At 34.4% G+C, this 15725-nt stretch overlaps 1 protein-coding gene across 8 annotated transcripts in view; it reads right to left on the bottom strand.

Annotated features, from left to right (window-relative positions):
* LOC105500037 (proline rich 16) overlaps nucleotides 1–15725 on the bottom strand; it is a 317629-nt gene that overhangs the window by 131376 nt on the left and 170528 nt on the right. The window contains exon 1 of one of the 8 annotated variants that reach the window (XM_024787134.2): nucleotides 9967–10960. The exons of the other annotated variants lie outside the window; for them this stretch is intronic. The gene's annotated coding sequence lies outside the window, so the exon portion shown is untranslated. Of the gene's footprint in view, nucleotides 1–9966; nucleotides 10961–15725 lie in introns of those variants that run through there. 8 annotated transcript variants of the gene reach the window in all.

A 15725-nucleotide genomic window follows, 5' to 3' on the forward strand; every position in this document is an offset into this window, starting at 1 on the left:
GCTCAAGCCTGTAATCCCAGCACTTTGGGAGGCCGAGGCGGGTGGATCACAAGGTCAGGAGATCGAGACTATCCTGGCTAACATGGTGAAACCCCGTCTCTACTAAAAATACAAAAAACTAGCCGGGCGTGGTGGCGGGCGCCTGTAGTCTCAGCTACTTGGGAGGCTGAGGCAGGAGAATGGCGTGAACCCGGGAGGCGGAGCTTGCAGTGAGCCGAGATCACGCCACTGCACTCCAGCCTGGGCGACAGAGCGAGACTCCGTCTCAAAAAAAAAAAAAAAAAAAAGAGAAGGAGTCTTGCTCTGTCGCCCAGGCTAGAGTGCAGTGGCCGGATCTTGGCTCACTGCAAGCTCCGCCTCCCGGGTTTACGCCATTCTCCTGCCTCAGCCTCCCGAGTAGCTGGGACTACAGGCGCCCGCCGCCACGCCCGGCTAATTTTTTTGTATTTTTTAGTAGAGACGGGGTTTCACCGTGTTAGCCAGGATGGTCTCGATATCCTGACCTCGTGATCCGCCCGTCTCGGCCTCCCAAAGTGAGGTCCATCTCTTTTTATGCTTTATTTTTACACTAAACTATAAGGGACCATAAAAACCTCTTTTTTTAAAAAAAAAGTCAATTATTGATTTGAAGATATATCACCCATTGAAAATTCTTCCCAACATTATACATTTCTTTTTAATAATTTGTACAAGTAAATTTTATAGACTTAATGTCTATCAGCTAATATACACAATCACCAAGAGAAAATAAGCATTTATTATTAAGTTTCATATCATTACCACAGGCCTGAGTTAACATAAACAATAAGTGAGCAGAGTGAGGGGTGGAGACTGGAAATAGAAATATCATTTTATTTATCTTTTTCTTTTCAGTAGCTAGTATATATTCTGGCAGGTAATATATGATCAATAATTACGATTAGTGTACAAGAGATAAAGAACGCATATATGCATACTTCAGTAAGTATACATTGAGCATCACGTTTTTGTTTTGAGATGTGTTCATATATTATGTTTTTGATCATTCTGTCTTCTCTAATCCTTCCCTCTCTCTTTCTGATAATTTCTAATAGTTGGGTAATGGATGTCCTGGGTTGATCCTACAATGTTTTTATCTGTTTTTCCTAAACTTTCTATTTCTGGCTTGTGCTGTTTAGGGCTTTACCATTCAACCCTTTTATTGAAGTTTTAAACATGGTCATAATATGTTTATATATGAAGACCCTTTCTTATTTTTATTACATATTTTATTACATATTATTTTATTACATATTTTCATAGAATCATATTCTTTTTAATGGATGTAGTATATTCTCTCTCATTCTGAAATTATTCATAATATTTGATGTTTACCTTTTCTCTCCGTTGTGTATCTTTCAAATTCCTGAACCAATGGAGATGGAAGATAATTTGAGATTTTCTTTAGCTTTGCAATGTATCTCTGAATTTAATTTTTGTTGGAGGTGATATTTATATTTAACCAAGTTAAATAAAAAAGACTTTTTTTGTGACAACTCTTAATGTGTCAAGTAGTTTGTTACATACTAGGGAAAAAAAAGGCCGCTAAATTTTGTCTTCTCCTAGTAAGTCCATTAGTTAGTCTCCTATGCAAAGCAGCAAAGGTTGAATGGGAGTAGAAACAAAACACTAGGATTAGATTCAATACTCAAAATAAAAGAAGCCTGAATGAGTTAGAAGTCTCTTATTCTTATGTAAAGTAGGTAGTCAAGTGCATGTTCAATTTGCATCTTCTAACTTGTGGTCCAAGATGACTTCCAGCCATCATGTCCTCATTCCAAGCAGCAAAAAAGGGAGAAGGGGCAGCAAATCAAATACACCTCCTCTAAGGATATTTCCTGAAAGTTGTTCACATCACTTAAATTCTACTGGCTGTGTCTACATTATCTGTCACATCTACTAGTCGCAAGAGAGCTTGAGAAATATAGGTTTTTGGGAGAGGGTGGTCATTTGCCTAGTTACCATTTGGATATTACTTTATTGAAAAACAATCAATAATTTTTTAAGGGACAATTAACAGTCTGTGCCACAGTCTTGTTTAGGAGTTTCGATTTTTATCCAGATAGTGAGGAGGAATCATGAAAGAGGTTTAAGCTAAGGCATTATTCACTTTTAAAAGGTCATTTTGACATGTGCAGGCAGGCCATCATGAGAGGCGCATAAATATAAGGTGTATGGTACATAAGGGCTTCCCATCAGGGACTGGAGAAATGCATCACAACTAGTGAGAATAAATGACTGCATTAACTTTGTTCTATTTTTGTTAATGTGAAGCATTGTGCAGTTGATTTATAATTATTTACAGAAGTACACTCACCATAAACCTAGGCCTAAGTCAAATAAATGGTGATTAGTGCTCTTGACTGCAGATATCCCTTCCTAAATCTGATTAGGATTTATCTCTTATTTCTAGAATACCTTTGTTTTTCTAAAGATGTGTATTGCGAGTTTTTAAAAAGAGACATGGAAAAATTTAAATAATACAAAAAAGATATACTAATATCTTTTTAAATACTATATTGTTAATACTATATTGTTTCTTAATTTTTAAAAATCATTTTACACAAAATGCATTTTGGTGTTTAATGCTTAAAAACCCTTTATAATGTATACAATCCAAATGTCACTGAAAAAATACTCTCATTGCCGTTTTACTTTTATTGAATTATAATACATATATAGACAAATCTAAAAATCGTAATTATAGCTCAATTGTTTTTTTTCCCAAGGTGAACACATCCATGGTACCAACATAGGGACCAAGAATCTGAATATTACAGGCCCCCCCAAAAAAACACCTTGTGCTCCTTCTACAGTCACTTTCCTCTCCCAAGTGAAACAATTTTTCTTGATTTATAATAGCATGAATTAATTTTGCCTATCCTTGAACTTTATCTAAACAGATTAATATTTCATATACACTCTTATGTCTAGATTAATTGGCTGCATTTCAGGTGAATGATGAAATATATCTGCATTATTGTATACATGGTTTTATTTTAAATAACCTTTTTATTTTAGAACATTTTTAGATTTACTGAATTGTTGAGAAAATAGTCCAGAGAGTTACATTTACCTTTCACTCAGTTTCCCCTATTTTTAGCATCTTACATTAGTATGGTACAAGTTTTACAATTAATAAACCAATATTAATATATTAATATTATTATTAGCTAATGCCCATATTTTACTGAGATGGCCTCAGTCTTCCCCTAAAGTCTCTTTTCTGTTGCACGATCCCATTGAAGATACTGTATGTATCATGTCTCCTTAGGCTGTCTGGTTGTTACAATTTCTCAGATATTACTTATTTTTCATGACCTTAGCAGTTTTGAGGATTATTAGTCAGGCATTTTGTTGAATGTCATTCAGTTGGGGTTTGTCTACACTTTTCTTAAGTTTAGACTAAGGAAATGTGTTTTTGAGAAGACCACAGACGTAAAACGCCATTCTTAACACATCACATCAATAACACTTACTAAAAATATGACTTATTACATTTATATTAAGCTGGTCCACTTGGCTTCAGGTAGTGTTTGTCAGTTTCTCCTATATAAAGTTCTCTCATTTTTCTTCTCTCTTTCCATACTGTACTTTTTGGAAGAAAGTAATACATACTAAAAGTAACAAGTTTATATGATTCCAAAGTATATCATGACTGCTATACTATACAGAAACCTACAGGAAAAGAACATTTACCATAGGTCCAATTCATGATGTCCATGTAGAATATCAATTAAAAACACATAGACACCATTGCAAATATTTCTTTTCCATAGAATCATCTAAATGGATGATCAAAACAGTTGACTTGATCTTTATATCAATGTACATCCATAGAAACAGTCATAAACCAAGTCTACACAAAACCAAGTGAAAGAACTTAAAAGCATAAAAATAATCCAGGTATAAAAACCATTTGACAATCTGAACTAGTTGAAGTTTGAATTATTTATTTCTTATTCTTTCTTTTTGCATGTTTCAGATTTTCTTTTCTTCTTCTTCTTTTTTTTTTTTTAGAAGGAGTCTTGCTCTGTCACCAGGCTGGAGTGCTCTGTCACTAGGCTGGAGTGCAGTGGGATGATCTTGGCTCACTGCAACCTCCACTTCCTGGGTTCAAGCAATTCTCCTGCCTCAACCTCCAGAGCAGCTGGGACTACAGGTGCCTGCCACCATGCCCAGCTAATTTTTGCATTTTTAGTTGGCCAGGATGGTCTTGATCTCTTGACCTCATGATCTGCCCGCCTAGGCCTCCCAATAGTTTCAGATTTTCTAAAGAAAATGCCCCAAAAATATACACTATATAATATTCAGAGTTAATATCACAAATACAGAATAATGGAGAGAGAATTTATTCATAGAAGATTAATATGTTATATAATTTAATTTATTATGGAGTGCCTTATAAAAATATAATAAGCAAGATACTACCATTTTTATCTCCTAAGAAAAAAAGTATTTAAAAGTCTAGTGGGAAATAAGACTGAAGAATATATTTTCATTATTTCTCCAGTTTAATATGTAAAATATTTTCTTAATCTAATAACCCAGAAAATAACATGGTAGATTTTTCCCATGTTATATTGCAAATTATAAAATGTACTCCCCACCTTTTTAATGTCATTCAGTAATCTAAACCACCTTCCAAATGGCCATAGCCTGGAGTTACATCTGTTTACTTTATGCTTAAACCCAGTTATCATATTTCTTTTTGAAATAAAGTAAAAATAAAAAGACGGATAACTCATAAATCCTGTATAGTCAATAGTAGTAGAAATGACAATGATCCTCAAAAATAGATTCTGCTATTTTCATTCATCCCTGGGGTAAAATTACTGTTGATCTTCATCCTAACGATGAATCATGTGGGCTTCCTTGACTGTCATACACCATAAATCTGAGTGATAAATGGAAATCGGCAAGAAATGCTTTGTAACCTTCCTAGAGAAAAATATCACTGTTTCCATTACCTTAAAATTAATACTCATACTAAACTTCAAATATAATAGGAGAAAAGAATATTAAAATAGACCTAAAATATTCCCTTAGATAATTTATTTCCTACATGACTTAAGTTATATCTTCTTCCAATCCACCCCAGTGGTGTGCTGGAACCAGCTTGCACTGGCTTACAAGAGCCATTTCTTAAATTTTCTGGAATTTGTGAGCCAATTGTTAAACCATGATTAAAAATTAAATTATAATCTTACAATTAATCATACTAACAACAAAAGCAATAAACATTCAAAACTTGTTACTTTCTAATGGTTTACTATTATTCATGTTCTTGAGGGCATTTACATCTATTGTGTAAGCTAAAAATTCTACATAAAGCTCTGCTTTTGTGCATCTCTTTCCAATTCCACATTCAGTGACATAGGTTGGTAGCTTGAAATAAGCTACTATGGGAGTACTGACACCATAAGAATGGGCAAATACTACAAACTAGGGCTTTGCCTTCCCACCTCAAAAAGCCAGTTGTAAAACATTTGTCAGCACATCACTGACTAACCCCATATTTAACCCTTCCATCAATTCTCTCTCTGAAAGAAAATAAAATTTTAGTGTTGGTTCTCTTTAAAGATATTTGTTTTGGGGAAATGTCCTGGTTGTTGCCACTTTCAGCTCTGTATTCAGTCATTCATTTAAAAATAATAGAGATATTTATTCTCTCTAAAGAAAAACAGAAAAATAATGTTACTCTGAACAGCCATCTCTCAGGCAGAAAGCTTCTATATTGAGCTTAACAAATTCTGAATGTAAGGGAAGGCAGGGAAGCATACTGGTGGTAGAACAAACAGTTTAACTCTGATTTTGCCATTTTCTACACCAGGAACATAATTGATCTTTCAAAGGCTTGAATCCTTATTAAAAAAATGTTAATACCCTACATTACAGAGTTATGAACGTGAAATGAGATAACAAATGTGAAGCTACTAAACATGAAACCATTAAAGATACTCAATAAATATTAGCTGTTATTTATAGCATATAACTAGGTTCAGCAATGTATCACCACTTTGAAAATAGAAGCTATGATTCAAAAACATCTAGTGAGTACAATGTAGAACATCCTTTTCTAAACTCTATATATTTACATGGGAAATTAGCATATTAAAGTTCAGAGAAGTTCTATATACAAGAAAGCTAAATATACTTATCAGTAATATGTATTCCAAAAACTTCTCATATTTTCCTTAATCTTCTAATTTTAGTTAATTGTTAACCCATTCCTTTCCAAAATACTGTATCTAATAGTGTAATAAGTCCTCTCTGCACAGCTAAATATGCATTTATTGCTGTATTATTTCTCTGCTAGCCATAATTCAAGATCTCAATACCTCTTCCCTCCAAACAAACAAAATTATGTGAACTGGCAGTTTTCTCTTGCTACTTAAAAACACTAGTTCTTTGTAAAGCACTTTAGTAAATGGCATGAAGATGAGGCATAACATGTGGATCCTTTTGCAAAGACCTGCAACATTTTCTAGGCTGTATAAAATTTAAAAGGATTATAAATTTTTAAGCAGGGTTCAGAGGTAAGCCAAAAGCAATTACAGATCTTAAAAATGGAATTTATCAGTTACTCTTTTAGAAATTAGAATTAGTAAAGAAATAATTTGAATGGTAATATTATAATGTACTTGAAATAAATCAAGTATTAGCAAAGGTATTGGTCAAATACAATCTATACAGAGAGACACACTAAAAATGAATAAGCTTACTTTTTGTTATATGTGATTAACTCTAGTTGCAAGAATTTCTTGGCGGAGACTGATATTTGTGACCCAGTTACATACAGACTATGAAATCTTTTTTTGAAATCTCCTTAAAAATTAAGCAGGTTTTATGTATCTGAACAATTTTAATTGTTATCTCTTGAATGCAAAACAGAAGATTGGAAGACATCATAGAACCCTTTTCTGTTCTAAAAATATATGGTTAAAGCCAAGACATATATTAGGCAACAACTGAATAATTGTTGGACAAAATTTGTTAACGTATTCCAACATTTCCTTTTTAATTCCCATTCTATACGTTTCCCGCCATAACCTTATTCTAACTCTTTTCTTAATCATGGACTCCTTTTGAGGCTCCTATAAATCATTAATAATTTACTTAATTTTTGAAGGCATTTAATCTGACTTTTATAATTGTGTCATTCTTAAAAATTTCTAATATTAAACATTTTTTAATATAGATGACTCAGGGATCTGGACCCAAGTCATTCAACTAGAAGAACTATTGCCTTTTCTCATTACAACATGCTGTCTCTGCAACCCATGATTCCTGGAAAAAAAAACAACAAAACAATATAATGCTTGGTTCTGATATATATTATTCTGTTGTTGTTTCTCTTAGTCATTCCATTGCTAATTTATTCCTTTCCTATTTATTTATAAATCCTCTCAATTCTTACCTGTAACATTGTTAGATATGCATTTATTGTATTTTTTCCCATTCGTTAACCCCAAATCAGGATTTTAGCTCTTTCCAAATATTGATACAGCCTCTAGTCAGCAGTCCTATATTGACTCTCTTCCTCTTATATCTAACATATCATTGTCACGATTTTCTTACTAAAACAGTGCCCTTACTCAATCACCATCCAACTCTGAAATATTAATTATACTTAATGGAAGCTAAAAAATCATGCATTTCATACTCTGAAACTCTGAACTATAATCCCAGCATAGATTCTCACTCTTCTACTATACTTGCCTGGAGATTCAGCCAAGTGTCTGAGTTTTCCTGACTTATAACTTTGCTAATGATGGTCCCTGTACCTGGAATGCTCTCTTCTTGGCTGCTAAAGTTCTACAAAGCCTCCAAAACCATTCATTCACTCTTTGATTTATTTAACAAAGAGGAGCATATTGATGAATAAGACTGTGACTATTCCTGTCCTTATGAAATTCCAGTATGGTGTCACAACAGAAAGCAAATAATCTTCTAAATAAATGCCTGCGAATGTGAGAGGTGGTATGATAGACATGATAGATGTAAGACGACAAAAATTCTATAAATAAGGTGACTAAAACTTTTTTGACACTTTCTTCATTTATTTCACAATCACAGAGATTACTGTCATTTTCCCCAGTCTGTAAACCCCTTGCCACTTTTACATTTCAATAAAACTTCAATAATATTTTTATAATATTCATGAAACTATGATATATATAATATGTATATTTTTTGCAATGTGAGCTTATCGTCATATTTAGAGGATTGTGGCTAAGTCCTGAACATTGATCAACTGAAATCAATTATGACCCCCACATTGGGCAATAAGAGATAGAAGGGAAGACTCCTGGGCTATCTTCAGAGAAGGATTTCCTCTGTCTTAAGAAAGATATCCACAAGATTACATGGTGTATATTTATTTTCTTCTAGTCATTGTTATTCAAGATGTAATGCCTGGAAGTGCTGCAGATAAATTGATCACTAGAGTGAGCATAACACCAAAACCAAGGATGACATGATGGAGCAACAAAAGAAACTTGGCTCTTGAGAAAATAATTGGGCTTTTGGCTTAACCAAACATGAAGGACCTACAAACATATGTATCCTTAAACCACTTATTGAGCAACTTCAAAAACTTTCTGTTTTGTTTAAACTAGTAATTTATAGCAAATGTCATACTTACATCTCACATTATCAGATTGTAAACACTCTGAAAATGGGGAATATGTATTTTTCATCTTCATTATTTCCACAGGATCTAATATGACTTTTGCCTCTAATAGCTGATCAAAAATAGTATTTGGGAAAATTGAAGTTGCACTTCAACTAAAATAATTTATATTCTCTCACTCTCTTTCTCTCTGTGTGTGTAGGGGTGGGGACAGGTGGGCATTCGCGCGTGTGTGTGTGTGTGTGTATGCATGTGTGTGTGTATGTATGTGTGTGTGTTTATAACCAGACTTTTATGTACTATACAGTACCAGTCTTAAAGTCTCAGCTCCATTAAAATATGTTTCCTGTGATATTGTAACACATACATTGAAAATTTATGACATAGACAAAGAAGAAAGTATTTACTCAATTTTTCTAATCTTCACTGATTTAGTAAATAAAGGACTCATGTCTTGTTTCCATAATAGATGCTAAATAGAGCTAAATAATCTGCATTTCAAAAGAGAATTAAAAAGGTATAGGTTTCGGAGAAGCTGTAAATAACTGATCTTCTCCAGAGATAACAAGAGATACAAATGTTGGCAAAGCATCTAGTCAGAAGAGAGGCACAGGAATAAATATGATTTCGGCCAAGAGCTGGCTTTAGATGAATTAGTTGCAGAGATGGATCTTTCTATTGTAAATGATCAGGTAAGAAGGCTTTGTATCACAATTGTCAAGTTACTTAAATTCCCATGTGGTTCATGAACTTACAAAGTAAATCAACTGAAGTACATAAACCAGCAACACTGTTTCACTATATGAAATACCTTCAATGACAATATTCTATCTCAGAAATACAGGCATCATCCATTATTCTAAGAAAGAAACTCAAATGTCTTTCCAAATGCCTTGTCAAATGAAGAAACATGACTATCCACCATAAAAAAATGAGCTAATGCTGGACTTCATCTCAAAAGATTATGACACATTTTGACCCAAAAGGCAAGATTAAGTAGAAATGTAAATGTGATTCAGTTTTCTGTTGACTCAGGTGTAAAAGCAATGGCTAACTCTCAGATATTTTCAAAAGTCCCAATGTATCTCCAAATCCCATGAGGTTCTTTTAATAAGCATATGAACAACATTAAACATCATTTGTTATAATATCAATGTCTGACATTTTCCAAGATTCTTAACATACTTGGGCATTTCATTTTACCTTTTTTCTTGGCAGCCCTGCTATAGGGATCGAGCTTTTCAGAGGACAAATATTGTATATGTTAAAGTTAAATAATGATAATAATAATAAATCATTTACTGAATGCTTACCCTGTGCCTAGAATTAAGCTGAAAACTTTACAGACATTATCTCAATTAATCTGATTATGAGATAGTCATTCTTGTTTTCCTGAAGTAGAAACTAGGTACTAGAGAAGTAATTAGCCTGAATACTCACACAGCTAGTAAGAGAAGGAACAGTTTTAGAACCCAAGTCGTTGAGCTCTATCCAGAGAGTTCTATGACCTCATCTAAAGGGCATTAGGCTTGTTTGTTTTTGTTTTTTGAGACAAACTCTTGTTCTGTCACCCAGGCTGGAGTACAGTGGTGCGATCTCAGCTCACTGAAATCTCCACCTCCTGGGTTCAAGGGATTCTCCTGCCTCAGCTTCTTGAGTAGCTGGGACTACAGACACCCACAACCACGCCTGGCTAATTTTTGTATTTTTAGTAGAGACAGGGTTTCACCATGTTGGCCAGGTTGGTCTTGAACTCCTGACCTCAAATTATCTGCCCACCTCAGCCTCCCAAAGTGCTATAATTACAGGTATGAGCAACCATGCTCGGCCTAAAGAGCATTAGCTTTAAGGCTATCTTCAACTCTCTAGTTCATCCAGGTTTACTGAGGTCCTACCTGGAACAGATATGACCTGTTGCTTAACACTGAAGGCTAATGAATCAATTTTATGCTTTTAGGACATATCCTGTAATATTCATCAGGTTTTAATAGTTAAAAAAAGATAAACTCTATACTTTAGAATTTAGTTTTCTAAGGATTTGTAGTATTTTGACCAAAACAAAATGAGTGAATATTTTTAAAAAAATCATGTTCTCATTTTTCTATTACTTCTGAGTTTAAACATCCAGTTCCCAGAAAGTAAGCTAAATTTAACAGTTATATGTAGTGATACTGACTACCAGGGCTCAAAGTACAACAATATAGAGATGAGAAACTTTGAATGGGCTAGAGATCGGGCATACTCATTTCAAATGACTTAAGTTAACTCATAATAAAATAAAGAAGCTAAAAAGAAAACCTCACATCCAATGTATGGGTCCCAAACAATTTGAAAACGACAGTGATAGAGTTTTTTTTTTTTTTTTTTTTTAAGAAAACCTGTATATCTTTTCTTTGTTTCAAACATTGTATTATCAATAAACTTACATTTGAATTCTCATTTAATCTAAAAATGAAGGCCCATATCACTATATCAAATATTTTATGAGTATATTTATCTTTGAAAGGAATTTTATTCTAATTACAGTAATTTAAAGAGCAAGTTATCCATTTAATCATGTCACAAATACTGATTAATGACTCACTATGGGCAGAAAGACTGTGTAAGGTACTCAGAAATCAAGAATGAAGACATGGAAACCAGCAATTGGCCTCAGCAAGTATCGTAGAGAAACAGGTGTCAATACAGAGTTACAAAATAATATGCTATACAGGTGGGAATGCAGTGGGAGCATATAGAGAAGGAGTGTTTTCGTGTGCCTATGGGCGGGCAGTGGTAATGTGACGTGGAACAGATGATGCTCACTGAGCTTCAGACGATAAGTAGCCAGTTGTTTGAAGTTCTTGATAGGGGGACACATTCTGGAAAGAGGGACTAGTGTTCAGAAAGAGGTATGATAAATCTCAGTGTATATATGAAATAGCAAAAGTTATGATTGCAGCACGAATTGCAAACATGCAGAGTGTAGAAAATGAGCCTGAAAAGGTGAATAATTAAGAGTTTACATAACAAGCAACAAGAAAGTTTATACTTTTTTATCCTACAGATCAGTGATTTTCAAGCTGTTTCTGTTCTTCCCTGCAGATGCACTGAGGTACCTTGTGTTATCTAGCAAGATATCCAGAGAGGTTATCAAAAAAAAAAAAAAAAAAACAAAAAAAAAAAACAAAACAAAACTTCTCTGAGACCACCACTGTCTTTACATCTCTGTACCACACATTAAACTTTACATCTAATCAATTTCATGTAATTGGAATAAAATATCATTTGAATGAGGTTTCTGCCCACTATAAACAACTGTGAAAACAACTGATAGGGGAAAAAAAACAGCTGTTGAAGAATTTTTAACAGGAAATGACAGTATCAGATTTGCAAATAAAATATTTAAAAAGGTCCCTTTGGTGGCTGATGGAGCTGAGACTGATAAGTGAGAATGGTGTCTTCATCATCCAGATGAAAAATGGTGACAGCCTAAAAGAAGGAGCAAAGGAATGGATAGAGAAGTGTGGGAGGTAGGACTGACGGCACTTGGTGATTGATTAGATGTGGAGGGTAAAGAGAAAAGGAAGGCTACAGAAGGAACCTGAATTTCTGGCTTGAGTAAACGGATGAACAATGTAAGTCATACCTAAAGAGCAGTAGGTTTGAGATGCCTAGGGTAAGGACAGTGGAGAATCAGATGGACTCTGTTCTTGACATACTGGATTTGAAGTCCTAGGGACATCCAGATAAATATCTATATGCAAAAGATGCCACCCTTGAGGTCAGGACCGAAAACTAATCTGCAGATTCTGGTTAACGCTCTCTGCAGATGGAGGGTGAAGCTGCACATGGACGATTTGTCCCTGGCACATTTTTTCAGAGGGAACGGTTGCATTTTCTTTTACTTGCTCTTTTCATCAGAAAGAGTGAAAGCCAGCTAGAGAAAAATTAAAGCCCAAGGTAATCAAGGGCAGTTGAGCGGGTGTCTCCCTGTAGGCACAGGTAGCATTCTTTTGCAGGAATGCTGCTTAGGGTTTGTTTTTGCCACACCTCACTTCATGCAGCGCAGTGTGATGATGCAACCTGAAAGTAGGGTTTTCCTTCAGTGTAAAAGGGCTGGATAACATAGTTAAAGGAAAAGGAACAGAAAACAAAACATTTTCTTCCCTTTCTCATGCCCTTGCAATTTCTTAGAAACTATATAGTACTTATATATTTCCATTGTTGCTTATGTTTATCTAACGGCAATATAATTGCTGGTCTGTCTGCCTTCCTTATTAATTTCCTCAGTTAATCCCTTAGCACCAGCAGACCAGGTATAAAAACTTCTTAATTGTTGATTCTCCAGCCCTTGCACACTGATTGATACACAATCTTCAATAAGCATTTGCTGAAAGAAGAAAAATATTTTTTCTTGTATACAAAGAAGGCAAGTCATATTTGCTATTGCCTCAGCACAATTTTAAGCTAGACGAAAGTTGTGTTTAGCCTCTCACTCTCACCGTTTCCCTTTACTTGTTTGTTATTACCCTTTGGCTCCTCTCCTCTCCCCACACGTACTCTGCTCTTCTGGTTGCCAAGGCCTAGGCCTTACAATCGTCTCTTTTTAAAAACTGTGGGCAACGGATATTTCTCTCACTCACTGCCTCTAGGCTCTGCAGAACTTCAGCCAAGTCACTGAGAGCCAATTCATAGACTGCCAAGTCACACAATGGCAAAGTGAAAACTGCCTAGCCAATAAGCTAGTTCAATTTAAAGGGTTAATGCCTAATAGTAGTTCTGTAGGTGAGAGACTCAGACAGAGAAGCAAGGGAGAAGAATTGTGTTTTGACTTGTTTCTATCTTTTTCTGAGTAGTGAAGTCATTCAGCTTTGACAGTATCATTCAGCTACTTTTTAATAAAGATGAAGGAGTTGGCCAAAAGTTACCCTGTGAACAAAACAGCAGTTAAATTCATGTTCTATACCATATGTAATGATCCACTGACAAGTACATGCAACCAGCTTAAATGTAATTCCAATTCCCTGTTTGTAAATCAAACACTATTTTTTCCACAGAATACACTGCCTTAAAAACTGCTATTTCACTGGTGGTAAATTACAAGACTATTGTTGGGGGGGGCATTATATTAGAATGACCACTTCCACGAAAACTTTATGTGTACGTAGCTCATGTCTCTCTTTCTATATATAGTCACCAAACATGTTAATGCTATGAATATAAAATTCATTGTAGTATTTATAGGTCACAGATTTAAACTCAGTGGCAATAATTTAAAATGACCATGAGAGTATTTTTTTTCAACTTTTATTTTAGGTTCAGGGGTACATGTGCAGGTTTGTTAAATGGGTAAACTGTGTTGCTGAGGTATGGGATATGAATGATCCTGTCATCTGGGTATTGAACATAGTACCCAATTGGTGGTTTTTCAACCATTGTTGACCTGCTGCCTGCTACCCTATCCCCTCCAGTAGTTTCTAGAATCTGTCATTTCCACCTTTATATCCATGTCCCACTTATAAGTGAGATCATGTGGTTTTTGGTTTTCTTTTCCTGTGTTGTTAATCCATGTAAGATAATGGCCACCAGGTGCATCTATGTTGCTGCAAAGGACATAATTACATTCTTTTTTAATGGCTGCATAGTATTCCATGGTGTATAGGGACCACATTTTCCTTATTCAGTGCAATGTTCATGGACATCTAGGTTGATTCCATGTCTTTGCTATTATGAATAATGCTGTGTTAAACATACAAGTGTGTGTGTCTTTTTGGTAAAATGATTTATTTTCTTTTGGGTATGTATCTAGTATTTGGATTGCTGGGTTGATTGATAGCTCTGTTTTAAGTTCTTTGAGAAATCTCCAAACTGCTTTCCACAGTGGCTGCACAGTGTATAATTCCCATCAACAGTGTATAGATATTCCCTTTTTTCTGCAACCTAGAAAACACCTGTTATTTTTTGACTTCCTGATCATAGCCATTCTGACTGGTATGAGATGGTATCTCACTGTGGTTCTGCATTTCTCCTTAGATGCAGAAAAAGCTTTCCATAAAATCCAGCATCCCTTCATCATTAGAGTATTTTAAGGCAAAAAAGAATTAGAAAAGCTGCCACTCTTTTAGGTCTTCGGATTTTGAGCAGGTAAAAATCATTTCTACAGACATTTTTCACTTAGTTTAGCCAGTCAAATGATAAAAGAAAATAGAATACGATATACCTGGATATATCATGAAAGAAAACAAAAGGTTATTTCTATTCAGTTAGAACATTATTTCCATTTTTATGATCTTCTTAAAGTTGACTATAATTCCAGTTTATTTTCAAACAATTATACGGTTTAAACAAATTATAATAACAAAAAGACTTAATATTAAACAATAAAAATAAATTAAATCCAAAATAAGCATTAAATATCTAATATCTATTAACAGGTAATCATTATACATAAGATGACTAAGCAACAAAATAAGTTATTGCTAGTAAAAAATGTCATTCATTTGTTTGTTCTGAGAAGACAGTACAGATTCTATATTAAGTCACTACATACTTGTTTGAAATAAAATATAGTTTTCCAACAGTAACAAAATCAGAGTTGTAATAATTTCAGAACTCCATGAAATTAATTGCACAGATAAGATATTGGCTTCAATCGTATAAAATATGTACCTCAACTCCTCTAAAATAACATCTTTCTATATTAGATTATATGATCCATTATATTGGGGCCACTATTATAAATTGAAGAGTGAGAAAATTTGTCCCTTTTCTTCCCAATCAGATAAAGAGAGAGAGCAATCTAAGTAGAAACATTTCTAAGATAATCATCACGCCATTGGCTGTGTGTGGGTGTATTGGGGTATGTGTGTTGGTATGCATGTGTATTGTATGTGTTTGCATGTGCATGAATTTGTGTTTAAAAAAAGAAAAAGTGCAGAGCAGTAGCTCACAACTAGACTGTGGAGCCAGGCTGCACATGGCTTGGCTGTAAATCCCAACATGTCTTTGAGAAAGAGATACCTCAGAGTACTTTGTCTTTAAATGGGATTATAATTGAATCTCATGACCTTGTTAGACTTAAATAAGTCAA

The sequence above is a fragment of the Macaca nemestrina genome, chromosome 6 (genome assembly GCF_043159975.1).
Source record: "Macaca nemestrina isolate mMacNem1 chromosome 6, mMacNem.hap1, whole genome shotgun sequence".
Taxonomy (NCBI): domain Eukaryota; kingdom Metazoa; phylum Chordata; class Mammalia; order Primates; family Cercopithecidae; genus Macaca; species Macaca nemestrina.